The sequence below is a fragment of the Adiantum capillus-veneris genome, chromosome 14, assembly GCF_014529385.1.
Source record: "Adiantum capillus-veneris isolate H3 chromosome 14, ASM1452938v2, whole genome shotgun sequence".
Classification (NCBI taxonomy): Eukaryota; Viridiplantae; Streptophyta; class Polypodiopsida; order Polypodiales; family Pteridaceae; genus Adiantum; species Adiantum capillus-veneris.
The window spans coordinates 128173935-128188146 of record NC_140944.1 but is presented as its reverse complement, the minus strand read 5'-3'; the positions used below and the strand labels follow the sequence as shown (position 1 = coordinate 128188146).

Here is a 14212-nt window from a genome sequence, read left to right as displayed (position 1 = left end):
AAATGCCATGCATTTCAAACTGAATGCATCCATACGGATTTATTTACATTGATGAGCTGGCATTGTAGAGCAAGGTTTCACTCTTTTTTTTGAGAGATCCATGAGTTTTGTCACAATGTAATCACGTGGCAGTACCCATCGGCTGGGAGAGAGAGAGAGAGAGAGAGAGAGAGAGAGAGAGAGAGAGAGAGAGAGAGATGAGAAATGATATATTAATGTCTTCAAAAGTCCAAAATGACCTATGAGACCAATCCGTTACAAACTTGTGAATCTGGTACCGTGTCTAAGTACAAAAAAAGAAATACTAAAATGAATCTAGAAGTGCTACTAGCTCAAACTATGTGGGATATGTGTGATCACTGATACAATCTGTGCCCAATACAAGAGAAAGATACAATGGGTGATGGATCCATCCTCATATGTACTCTGGATGTCGAGATAGTATGGCTTGAATCCTCTGTTGTAGTCTCCGTCGATGTTGTGAAGCTCCTCTCCTCAATCGTGGGCATCTCGATCTCCCTAGTTCCAATGCTCGGTCAATGACAGTACTGCTGGTGTGAGTATGAGCTGAGCTTTGCAGTGGTGGCTGCTCCTCTATCTATCCAGTGCTTGGTGTGAAGAAATCAGTAATCTGTCTCTGGAACTGTCTCTCTCCAGATCTCCTCAGTAAACTATCTCTGTGTCCTTGTAACTCAAGTAGATACAGGCCAACACATCTCTCGTCCTGATAGCTCATGAATCTCGAAAAGTGTTCAAAGCCTTCTGTGAATAGACAGTGGAAGCGACCCGTATCTCGTAATACACTGTGCACTGACATATATAATGTGTCTCCGCCTCTAGCTCTCTATGGCATACGCGACATATCCTGCTAGCTGCTGGTATCCCTTTGAATCTACCAGTCTCAATCTCAAGATGGCGTGAAGATGTCCGTATCTGACCAATGGCACACGGTAACTCATGAGATAGATGTGTATCCATATAGCTGGGATGAATCACAAACCCGCCCCCTATGAGTTGAAGAAGATGTTCTCATAGAAAGCCATCTTCGTGCCCAACTCCTGTGTTGGCTCTATCCATGTCCTCTTGGTGTCCAACTGGGTCAGGTCCTGGAGAATGAGTCTAAGAATCTCCACTCGTGTAAGAGACAACGATGGTGCATCAAGGGAGTACCGGAAGGGAGGCAAGCTGTCCATGCTGAAGCCATGTATCTGGAACCACGATGACATCTGTGCATACCAGCATGATGTGTCACCTTGTAAAGCTAATTGTTTGGAGGACTCAAGGGCCAATCTGGCATATTTGTCTTTGGTAGTATCCCATAAGCTGTGCATAAAGGAGACTGATCTGGCAAGCACCTCTATCTCCATAGGTGTAGCGCGGATAATGTGTCGTGCTCTCTACAGTGGGTGGTCCTCAGTGCAATGTGCGTGACAATCTCACTCAAATAAACTGAACAGAAAGGAAACAATAGACATCAACAGAGCTCACAAAGACACAACAGCAGACCAGAACATATGACTCGACTATCTCAAAGACTGATACAAACTCTGGCATGGCAGCACACTCAGCTCCAGCCCAGGACTCACAGGTACAATGGGGGTGTCGAGGCTCAGATGTGCAGGGATGGTGAAGATGTGTTCTGTGAATAGACTCACTCTAGATGACTATGTACAAGATAATGCAACTGGCCCAAAACGACTACTCATATGTACAACCATAAAGAGCCACCAACGGCTCATAAATGTCTAGTCAGCTAAGTCTATCTCCAAAATGAGTGGTGGTGGTCACCTGGCCACGATGTCCACTAGACCACCGTCGATACCCTGCCACGTGTCACCCCCCAGCCCAGAGGGTCCGTCCAATGTGAACCAGACCAACTGTAACTAACTGTCCAACTGTCTGCCTGTCTTGTGAAGTGACACTGTAGCCCTGCTAAGGTTGCCCGCCACAAGACTGCTCACCGTCTCGGTGAGAGGAAGACTGAAACTATGAAAGAAAACTACTAGTATGTACAATGGTGAGCTCTTGAATCTGTCATCCAAGAGATAGAGTGGTGGCCACTGCTGCATCCGAAGTATCAGCCTCTGGAGGTGGAGCTATCAAATCGATTGTGGGGCCCTGATGTATGTGAGCTCTCCTGTCAGTAAGTGTGCTTCCTGGGAAATGACCAACCACCTGCTGCTGGGCAGATGGTAGCACCTGTCCTGTAGTGTACTGAGGACGTCGAGTAACACAGCCATGCCGATGTGCTCCAGCAACTCCGTCATAACAAGTCATATTTTGCATCTCAGGCAATGGTGACGACTGAAACCCCTGAGGAGGATACTGTTGTTGTTGATTGTAGTACTGAACGGGAACTTGAGTTTGTGAGTAAAGTCCCATAAACTGCTGAGAAGGACCCGTTGCTGCATGCTGCATTGGTGTACCTACTCCAGTCCACCCATACCCCATACCCATCATCGTAGGCTGTGTTGCCCTATTTTCATGTAAGAGTAATTCTCTAAATCCTTGTACTTGATTTTGAAGGTCACTAATCACTTGAGACTTTAACTTCAGGGCCAGTTGGAGTGTAAAAATAGTGGTATCCCTATCAGCGATGGCGCTCTCAGCAACTCGCAGAGATCCCTCCATAGCTGCGTAAGTAGCGCGTAAGTAGCTGCGTGATGCTGGTGTGTGGCTGCTAAACTCTCTACTCCAAGCTCAATGGTGGCAATGGCTTGCTTGGACTCCTGCAGTATATCCTCAGATAGCCGAAAAAAGTGATGTAGAGTCCGACATTGTGGAAGGTCCTGTAACAGTGTCAGGGTGAAGAGAGTTGGCAAGTGGTATAGCTGGTGGCACTGCTCGTGGTGGTGGACTGGGAGCATGCCTCTCTGGTGGAGTAGAGACAGTGGGAGTGGTTGCAGCAGGACTAGGCATAGGAGAAGAAGCAACTTCCACTGGGGCTTGGGAGCTAGTCACTGTGGTAGGAGTAAAAATAGTAGCAGTAGAGAGAGGAACACACTGTAGAAGCCACACCTGTGACATGCATAGTGTGATCTGCCGCGCCTGAACTTACCATCGAACCAGTAGCGTGTGACATAGAGGCCTTGGCTCTAATCAGCCGAGAGATCATAGATACCAAGGGCCTCTCCATACCTCTCCACCCATCCTGACCCATAGAGGGTCCCCAAACCTGAACCCCATAGAGCATAGATGAAGCTACCAAGGTATCAAAGAGCCAGAGCTTTGTTTGGACTTCCTGGAATTGAACATGCAAACACATCCTCTCCAATCCTCCCAAGACCGCATACGCTCTGGTCAGTCTAGTCTCTGTAAGTCAATGTAGGTGCTGATCTCCTGATCCACTGCGGTGTGGTGTTAAACACCATAACCTTGGTTTTACCAAGCTCTGTCACCCTCTCTGTCAATGTAATCAGAAACCTCACCTATATACATACCAAACAGAGTAGGAGACAATGGGCAGCCTTGTTTGACTCCAAGAATGGAGTGAACTAAATTAGATATCCCCTCTAAAGTGCGTATATGTCCCACCACTGATCTATATAGAGCCATGCTCCCCCAAATCAACTCAATGGGCTCTCTGTAGCCCGGATAGTGTGTCGTGCTCTTTACAGTGGGTGCTCCTCAGTGCAATGTGTGTGACATCTCACTCAAAACAGAATGAAAACAAAGGAAACAATAGATCACAGCTGATCAACACAGAAACCACAACAAACAGAACATATGGACTCGACTATCTCAAAGAACCGATACAGACTCTGGCGTGGCAGTACACTCCGCTCTAGCCCAGAACTCACGGGTATAATAGGGGTGTCGAGGCTCAGATGTGTAGGGGTGGTGCAGATGTGCTGTGTGTATAGACTCACTAATCTAGACGACGACGTTGGACCCTATATGAGAAGATAAGTGACGACCCAAAAGCTACTACTCATATGTACAACCATAAAGAGCCACCAATGGCTCATAAATGTCAACCATCTATGTCTATCTCCAAACTGAGTGGTGGTGGTGACCTGGTCACGATGTCCTCTAGACCACCGTCCGTATCCCTGCCACACGTGTCACTGCCCAGCGGGTCCGTCCAGTGTGAACCAGACCAGACCAACTGTACTAACTGTGTGTCTTGTGAAAGTGACTGTAGCTTGCTATCTACAGGTTGCCCGCCACAAGACCGCTCTCCGTCCCGGGAGAGTGGAGAACTGAAAGATCTGCGACTAGGTCTACTACTGGTGAAGACTCCAAGAGGTGATATCTACTGGTGATCGGATGATGGAGGGGGAGGGGGAGGCTGGTAGAAAGGTGGGTAAGGAGATGGAGGCCAGGTGTACGGTGGAGGGTAGTGGCCATGAGTAGGGTACATTGGATATGGATTAGCAACCCCATGAGCAGCAGACTGAGTCGGGTGAGAAGGTGGGATAGGTGGAAACCTAGGGAAAGACTGAGTAGGGTGAGAAGGTGGGATAGTTGGTGGGAACCCAGGGAAGTTGTTGTAGAAGGGAGGAGGGAAAGAGGTGGACTGGGAGAGGGAGGCCATGGAGGGTCCATGAAATTGTGAGGAAGCCGATCCTTCTTGCTTAGACTCCATAGTAGGTTGTGTTTTTTCGGTTGCTTGATAATCCCCCGAATGAGCTTTGGAAACGTCTGTTTGTAGTGCCGTAGCAGGAACTTGCATAGAACTTGGAGCTGTAGCTGTTTGTGAAACGGCTATAGACTGATGTTGGGCACATAAGGGACACATTGAATTTACCACAAGAGAAAGTTCTTGAACTGCGGCCATATCATTTGCCTCTTTTAGCTGCATTTGTATAGTGCGAACTATGTGTTTGAGGTCCTGTACCTGTTGAGTGAGAATCCTTATGCGATCTTGAGCCTGAGCAATTAACATATCCCTATCCATCGATCGTTGAAGGTGGCTGCGCACTTCCCTTTGCATACTGTCATAGACAGCGTGATGTAGACCGTTAGTACCTTGCAAGGAGATGGCTGCATCTATAATAGTTGAAATTGTTCTTCTGTCCGCATCTAGAAGTCTGTCAGCATGAGGCGCAAAGTTGGCAAACATATCAGGTTGCCCAAAGCTAGGTGTCCCTGCAGTACTCCTATGTGCCTCTGCACTATGAGTAGTAGTAGGAGTCATAGTAGGTGGCACTACCGACACAACTGGAGAGTGTGTTTGGACGCCTGCAATACTATAACAATAGGGGGTGTAAATGTAGAGGTAGCCACAGAAGTGGTCATGATCACAATTCTTGGGTTTGCGGTATTGACTTCAGAGATTTTAACCTGTGATTTAGAGAATGGTAGTGTTGCTAGCTCTTCCATTGAATCCTTTTGTAATTTAGCCCTCTTGCGTAAAGTGCCTTTCCCTTTGGACATTTTGGATCGGCCTTGTTCTTTGGCATCATCTTGTAGAGTGAGAACAACAGTTGCATCTACTTTCTGCTGCATAGTTTACACTACCCAATACCTAATAGGGGCTGCATAGCAATTGAACCTCTCCGCTTTTCCTTTCCGTTGAGTCTGAAATCGCTTTGCCTTGTCCTGCAACGCCTTAGAGAGCATAGTCCGAAACGGATATGACAGACAGTGGTAGAACAAAAAAATGCATCACATATTACGGGAGAGGAAGGAACCACTACTCTTTCTGGTGCGTGTAGTAAAAAGTAACACTGTAAAATTGAGTACAACTGCTGATTCCTGTGATAGTCTGCATGTGAGTGCAGCAACAGCTCTTGGCACGCATTAGCAGTGTCTTCAGGGGAGAGATTGGAGAAGGTTTTAGTGGTTGGCAAAGGTGCAAGCACATTCAGTATCCCCATCGCATGCCCAATATCCTCGATTGTAAGAGTAACTCCATTTAGTTTCGGAAAAGTAAGTAAAAGGGAACTTAGCTTGACAGTGAAAATTGTGTAGGACACATCGGCCTGAGCTAGATTTTGGAGACCCAGGTGTAGTAACTGCTGCTGAGAGAGCACATCTTTGAGTACTGGGTTGGGCGCCTGTAAGTGATAGATTATTAGTTAGGGTACCTTCGAGATGGCACCAGAAAGGCAGGGCACCTGGAGAGTGGTGACCTTGCCACGAGTGACTGATTGGGGTGAATCTTCCTCGGAAGATTCCTCAGACAGTTGCTCTGAACTCGAGGCATATTCTGATTTACTCTCACTGCTATCCCCAGAGGAGGCAGAGGACTCTTGCTCCGACTGGAGGTGCTGTTCTCTATTTTGAGTACGAACCATACTTATGAAATGTACCAGAGACTTTATTTGTACTCAAGTCTGCAATTGATGAATCCTTCAAAACCTGTGCTGCCCAATTCGCACCTTATACATATACAACTAGTTTCCGCATTTGAGTAGACCCTAAACCACACCCAGATACATGTTCTCAACCACACCCAAATACATCATACAAGTGCTTGAATTTAACTCTGTTCAAAAGCTGCCATCTTCAAGTACTATTCAGCGCTTGGGTGGCCAAGGAGCACGGAGAGAGGAAGCCTGACGATGGAGAGAGATGAGGCCTGGCGATGGAAGCCTGGCGATGGAGAGAGAGGAGGCTGGTTATGGAAGTTGGGTTCTTTTTGAGAGATGGCCTGGGCTGAAAACGGTTTGCCAGAGAAAGTTTCTGACTTTGGGATGCGGGCTGAATTTGATGGGCCGAACTTAATACGCTGATGGCTTACTTCAGTTGAGGTAAAAAATAATGCCAGGTCAGTTTTAAAACTTACATGGCTTGCAAACGAAAGGATGTGAATGACGAGGGCGAGGCCAAGCAAGGGCGAGGACGAGACCAGCAATGGCGAGGGCGAAGGCAAGGTCGGCACTGAGGGCGAGCCCAGCAAGGGCGAGGACGAGCACTGCAAGGGCGAACAAGGGCGAGGCCAGCATGGGCGAAGGCGAGGGCCACCATGTGGGCGAATCAAGGGCGAGGTTAATGTGAGGCGAGGCCAGCAAGGGCAAGGGGGAAACCAGAAAATCGTGGACGAGGGGGGCGAGGGCGAGGGCATGTGTGAGTACACCAGAAGCATGAAGCAGGCAAAGGGACTAGCAACAACAGCAACAACATGGGAAGATTAACAGGAATGCAGAGAATAAGGTAATCTAACCCATTGAAAGAATCCGTGGAAGATGAAAATGCGAAGTTAAATTGCTAATGAACATGTAAATGTCACACCACAAGATACCCAAATGAAGAACAAGAAGAGAACTTAGTGTCATGTGAGGAGTACTAGAGATCATTAGAAGCTTTAGCAAGGCATTAGTTTGGTGGAGAGAGTGGGTAGGCCAAACAAAAGTCAACTAAGCGATCAGAGTTAATCGAAGAACAACCAACTACAATTGAGGACCTCAAAGTGAATCGCAGCAAGAGTGATCCAACTTTAATACGACCGACACACAAAGAAAGAGTCATACAACATCTATAACATGCTCACCAGAGCAACTGAAGGAGTGGGTACATGAGATACTAGCACAGAGTGAAGGAGAGAGTTTTACAAAATCTAGAATCATGCCCACCAAGGCAGCAGAAGGAGAGGGTCCAAAGAAGGAGAGTCCAAAGCAGTAGAAGGAGAGGGTGTATGAGATAGTGATGGGGAACGTCCAGATCAACTCAAGGGTGAGGAGGCGGCGAGTAAGATCACCACTTGATTCGAGAACCTTGACCGTCAGCTTACAGAATGATAGCATTTGATCCTAGACCCATTGACTAAGGGCAGCGGAACTCCTTCTAGGGTGGATAATTGTACTGCCCCTTGGGGTAGAATCTTCTGCACCTTGTATGGTCCTTGCCAGGCTGGAACCAACTTCTTTGCTTCTTTCTGATATCGAGCTTGATAAAGTAGCACTAGTGATCCTTGCATGATTTTTGGCTTACGGAGATGGCGATCATGCCATGCTTTGTGACGAAGCTGCTTTGCTTGCAAGGCCAGAGAAGCCAATCTTCGGCTTTCATCCAAAAGGTAGAGACGAGAGACAGATGACGACCTCAAATCCCCATTGGCACGCAGACTGCCTACTCGTAGAAATTCTGAAGACTGCTTACTCGCAGAGATTCTGAGTTGAATTCGAAGGGTGCTATCGCTTCCAAACCGAAAGCTAATCGAAATGGGGTGTGATTGGTTGTGGCTTTGAAAGAAGTTCGGTATGCCCAATGGGTGCCGTGGATAGTTTGAGCCCAAGACGCTGGATGGAGATGACATGCTTTCCGCAAAAGGGCTATTAGAATCTTGTTGGTGCTCTCGGCCTGCCCATTCGCTCTAGGATAATAGGAACAAGAACTTAGGATGAAAGATCTTGTAGTTGGCAAGCAAGGTTGAGATCAATTCATTAACAAAGTGACTTCCCCTATCGCTGGTGATCTCCAGGGGACAACCAAACCTGCACAAAATATTTTCATACAGAAACTTGTCTACAGTATTGCCAGTGCAATCACTTGTCGCTAGTAGCTCTGCCCACTTGGTTGCATAATCTGTAGCCACCAGTAGATACTTCCGATTACCTGGTTGGGTGGGGAGAGTAATTGGACCCACAAAATCCATGCCCCATCTCTCAAAGGGTTGCCATGCCATAGAGACTTGGAGAGGACGGTTGAACTGCTTGCTTGGTTTAGGTCCATAGCCGTGACACACATCACATACTTTCACACAGGCAATTGCATCCGAAAAACATAGGGCCGCCATAGACCACTCTGGAGAATCTTCTGGGCATTGATATGACCAGGGTAATGGCCACTTGTGGGACCACTGTGAGCATCCTCCTAAATATACTCAACTTCATGAGGGGAGACACACCGCCTCAGAACACCATTTGGTCCTAGCTTGTAGAGCTGGCCTCCAACAAGAGTGAACGGCCTAGACTTCAACAACAGTCGTCTCTTCTGCAGTGGAGATGCGTTCTCTGGGTACAAGCCAGTAGATAGCAAATGCAAAACATCACCGTACCATTCTGGACTGGTATCCACCTTAAAGAGACTGCTATCGGGAAAGTCATCCTTAACCCCTGTAGCTGCTTCACCAGTTTGAATGCGAGAGAGGTGGTCAGCAAGGACATGATGTTTACTGGGTCTGAGTATCACCTCGAAATCAAACTCTTGAAATAAGAGTAGCCACCACCATACTCGACCTGCAACTTGCAGCTTATTAAGCAGATAACGCAGGGCATGATGATGAGTAATAATTGTGAAGTGGATCCCTAAAAATAATGACAAAATTTTTGTAGGCATACACAATAGCCAAACCTTCCCTTTCTGTGGTGCTATAGTTGCGCTCTACTTTGGCAAGCAGGCGACTTGCATAGTGAATAGGGCGATCCAGGTTGTACTCCTTACTAGGCTGAGTCAGCACAGCACCCACAGCCAGTTGACTGGCATCGGTATGCATATGAAAAGGGAGAGACAAATCTGGAGCCACTAGAATAGGTGCTTCAATGAGGCGTTTTTTGAGGTATGCAAATGATTCAGTCTCAGGTTTTGACCATTGGAAGGGTACAGTAGCACTAGTGAGTCGAGTCAATGGTTGAGCCACCTGTACATACATTTGTATAAACCTGCGATGATAGCCTGTGTGGCCTACAAAGCTCTAAAAAACTTTCGGGTTGATGGGAGGTCGTAACTTCAAGATGGCCAGGATCTTCTCTAGGTCAGACGCTAAACCTTTGGTAGACACCAAATGGCCTAGAAGTGTGCCCTCAGTGACCAAAAAATGACATTTGTTAGGATTGAGACTTAGGCGTGCCTCTTTGCACCTGAGGAAGACAACAGAGAGCTGAGCGAGGTGCTCTTCTAGATTTTCCACTAGGGTTGAGCACCTGAGAAGGTCGAAAAATCGTCCATGAAGATGCAAAGATGATCCGTAAGTAAAGGACAAAATATGAGATACACTTCTCGATTGAAGGAAGGTGGAGTGTTTTTCAACCCAAACTACATTCTAGTGTAGATAAAAATACCCTAGGGAGTCACGAAAGCCGTTTTAATCTGATCACCTGGATGGATGTTTAACTGATTGTATCCACTGAACCCATCCATGAAACTGTACAATACATGCCCTGCTACATCTTCTAGCACACGCTCAGTGAAAGGTGTGGGAAAACCATCTGGGATAGTTACCTTGTTCAGAGCGCGGTACTCTACACACGTGTATTTTATTGGACTGCTTCTTAGGCGCTATCCCCATGGATGATAACCACTCAGAGTGCTCCACAGGTACAATGATCCCTGCCTCCTGCATTTTTTCTAGATCTGACTTGACAGCCTGGGGAAGACTGACCACCACAAAATCCAATCTTGTATCTTCAGAGGCACCTTATCTACTATGCCCACTGGATAGACTGTCCTCTGGTCTGCCAATGTAGCAGCGAATGGAGCAGGGCGGGTAGGCTATAGACCTAAAGCCAACATAGTAAACTTTGACATCAGATTGATCCCAGATCCACCATCCACTATGATGCCTGAGAATTGATACCCAAGAGTAGACACAGTGAGACGAGGGCTTTTGTAGTCGGTGAGGGGAGCAACTGGATAAGAAATCATGTAAGACTTTGAAGGCTGTACATGTAAGATTCTGAAGGCTGTACAGGGAGATGCCCGCCACTAGGCCCTGCACCCAGTTACAGAGACTAAATGACTGAGAGGGTGTCACTTCTGAGGGTTGCATCTAGCCGGAGCATCTCATAAAGGGACACTTGTTGAAAGGTGTTCTTCAAGATTGCTTCCGATGTGGGCTTAGCTCCTTTAATCTGGGCTTCCTATGGAACTCTGACCTGTTCCAAGTCAGCCACTGCTTCTAAGAAGGCTCCATCAATGTCCGAAAGCATAGAGATTGGCCTACTCTTAGCACCAATGAAGGACTCGTCAGTTTGGTCAAGTTGTGGAAGTGGAGATGGACGAGATGGACCTGTTGGCAAGCTGAGACCAATAGCTCCTCTTTGTGCCCGAGTGAGTACGCCAGCAGCGGGCTGCACTTGTTGTGGACGAACTGTATAAGTAGTAGGTGAACGCTGAAGGGTAGTGTTCATTGTGATCAGATTGATCTTCGGGAATGTGAATTCTTGTTGGTTCTGAGTTGGGCCTGAAGATGAGGATGCCCTTTGCTTGGGACAATCCTTACTGTAGTGGTCCTTAGACTCCGGACAATGCCAGCAAGGAGGAGACCCTTCAGGTAAAGGACACCATCTAAGCAGATTCCCCAAGCAGATTCCACTTTTTCGAGCTAAATAAAACCACTCCGACGAGAAGCTTGATTGAAAGCTTAACTGGAAGGACCTTAATTAATACTTAACTGCAAATAACAAGACATAGGAGAAACTGAGATAGTAACAGAACATCCATTCTGGTGGAAAGCTAGTGGCGAGGAGAGCAGAACTGAGACAGTAACAGAACATCCATTCTGGTGGAAAGCTAGTGGGGAGGAGAGCAGAACTGAGACAGTAACAGAACACCCGTTCTGATGGAAAGATAGTGGGGAGGAGAGAGATGGGACTAAGAACCTACAGATGGCGGAATAGTTGCAGACCCTTTACTCAGAGGAGTAATAGCACTTGATTCTGGAGCCATTTACCAGTGGCAAAGGAACGCCTTCCAAAGTGACTAACTGGACAGCCCCCTGTGGCAAAATCTCCTGTACTATGAAGGGCCCTTGCTAGGCTGGAACCAGCTTCTTTGCTTTTTTCAAATATTTTGCCTGATAGAGTAGCACTAGAGTGCCTTGCGTTATTCTCGGCTTTCTGAGGTGGCGATCATGCCACGCTTTGCGACGAAGTTGCTCCGCTTGCAGAGCATGTGAAGCTAAACGGCGGCTTTCATCCAATAAGGTGAGACGGGATATAAAAGCAGATTCCATGCCCCAATTGCACGCAGACTGCCCACCCTAGGGGATCCGGAGTTGAACTCAAATGGAGCTATGGCTTCCAAACCGAAAGCGAGTTGAAAAGGCGTTTGATTCGTTGTTGCTTTGAAAGATGTGCGGTATGCCCAAAGAGTGCCGAGCACAGCCTGAGCCCACGATGCTGGATGGAGATGACATGCTTTCCTCAGGAGTGCGATCAGAACCTTGTTGGTGCTCTCGGCCTGCCCATTGGCTTTAGAGTAATAAGAGCACGACTTGCGATGAAAAATCTTATAATTTGCCAGTAAAGTTGAGATCATGTCATTGACAAAATGATTGCCCCTATCACTGGTGATCTCTAAGGGCCATCCAAATCTGCATAAAATATTTTCATATAAAAATTTGGCTACTGTATTGCCAGTGCAATCTACTGTCGCCAGTACCTCTGCCCACTTTGTTGCATAGTCTGTAGCCACTAGCAGATATTTGCGATTACCTGGTTGAGCCGGGGGATATATTGGACCCACAAAGTCCAAGCCCCATCTCTCAAAAGGTAGTCACGCCATCGAAACCTGCAGAGGACGGTTGGATTGCTTACTTGGCTTCGGCCCACAGCGCTGGCACACATCACAAACCTTAGAATATGCTATTGCATCCTTAAAAATGTAGGGCCACCATAGACCACCACTCTGTAGAATCTTCTGGCCAGTGATGTGACTAGGGTAATGGCCACCAGTGGGACCATTGTGGGCATCCTCCAGAATATGCTCCACCTCATGAGGCGAGACACAACACTTCAGAACACCATTTGGTCCCGATTTGTAGAGCTGGCCCCCAATCAGAGTGAAAGGCCTAGACTTCAACAACAATCTCCTCTTCTGCAGTGGAGATGCCTGCTCTGGGTACAGCCCAGTAGACAGAAAATGTAGGACCTCGTCGTACCATTCCAGAGTTGTATCGATTTTAAAAAGACTGCTATCTGGAAAGTTATCCGCAATCCCGGTAGCTTCTTCACCTGTGTGAATGCGACAGAGGTGGTCAGCCATTACATGATGCTTACCAGGACGGAGTACCACTTCAAAATCAAACTCTTGGAATAGGAGGCGCCATCGCCATACTCGACCTACGACCTGTGGCTTATTAAGCAGATAGCGCAAGGCATGGTGATCAGTAATAATTGTGAAGTGGATCCTTAGCAAATAGTGAAGAAATTTTTGTAGAGCATACACTATAGCCAAACCTTCCCTCTTTGTGGTGCTATAGTTGCGCTCTGCTTTGGTGAGCAGGCAACTTGCATAATGTACAGGGCGATCCAAGTTGAACTCTTTGCTAGGCTGAGTCAGCACAGCACCCACAGCCAGCAGATTGGCATCTGTATGCACATGAAAAGGTAGTGCCCAATCCGGGGCAACTAGAATAGGCGCTTTAGTGAGGCGTTTTTTGAGGTATGCAAATGCTTCGGCCTCAGGTGTTGACCACTGGAAGGGAACAGCAGCACTGGTGAGCCGGGTCAATGGTGGAGCCACCTGTGCATACATACGTATAAACCTGCGATGATAGCCGGTGTGGCCCACAAAGCTCTGAACACCTTTGGGATTTATGGGAGGAGGTAACTTCAAGATGGCCACTATCTTCTCTGGGTCAGGTGCTAAACCTTGAGCAGACACCACATGGCCCAATAGTGTGCCCTCTGTGACAAAAAAATGACACTTGTTCGGATTGAGCTTCAAACGTGCCTCTCTGCACCTGAGGAAGACTGCAGAGAGCTGAGCAAGATGCTCCTTTAGATTTTCAACTGGGGTCGAACATTGAGCACCCGAGAAGGTGGAAAAGTTGTCCATGAATATGCGAAGGTGATCAGTAAGCAGAGGACAAAAGATGAGATATACTATGCGATTGAAAGAAGGCGGTGCATTTTTAAGCCCAAAAGACATTCTAGTGTAGATGAAAATACCCCAGGGAGTCACAAAAGCTGTTTTGATTTGGTCGTCAGGATGTTTTCCTAACTGATTGTAGCCGCCGAACCCGTCCATAAAACTATACAGTACATGGCCAGCGACATCTTCGAGGACTCTCTCAGTGAAAGGTGTCGGAAATCCATCGGGGATTGTGACCTTATTCAGAGCCCGGTAGTCGACGCAAAATTGAATTTTGTTGGACTGCTTCTTTGGGGCAATAACCATAGGGGACAACCATTCTGAGTGCTCTACTGGTACAATAATACCTTCTTGCATTTTTTCCAACTCGATTTTGACTGCTTCTGCATACTTGGGATTCAGTTTGTAAGCCCGTCCTTCGACCGGCTTAGCCCCCTCAACCAGAGGAATTGTGTGGACACCTAGCTCTGCTGGGATTCCTTCCAAATCGTGGTAAGACCAGGCAAACACA

At 47.3% G+C, this 14212-nt stretch overlaps 1 protein-coding gene across 1 annotated transcript in view; it reads right to left on the bottom strand.

The window, feature by feature from the left end:
* The window catches only part of LOC147443103 (uncharacterized), a 303366-nt gene that overhangs the window by 20431 nt on the left and 268723 nt on the right, over positions 1-14212 (bottom strand). The gene's annotated exons all lie outside the window — the stretch shown is intronic.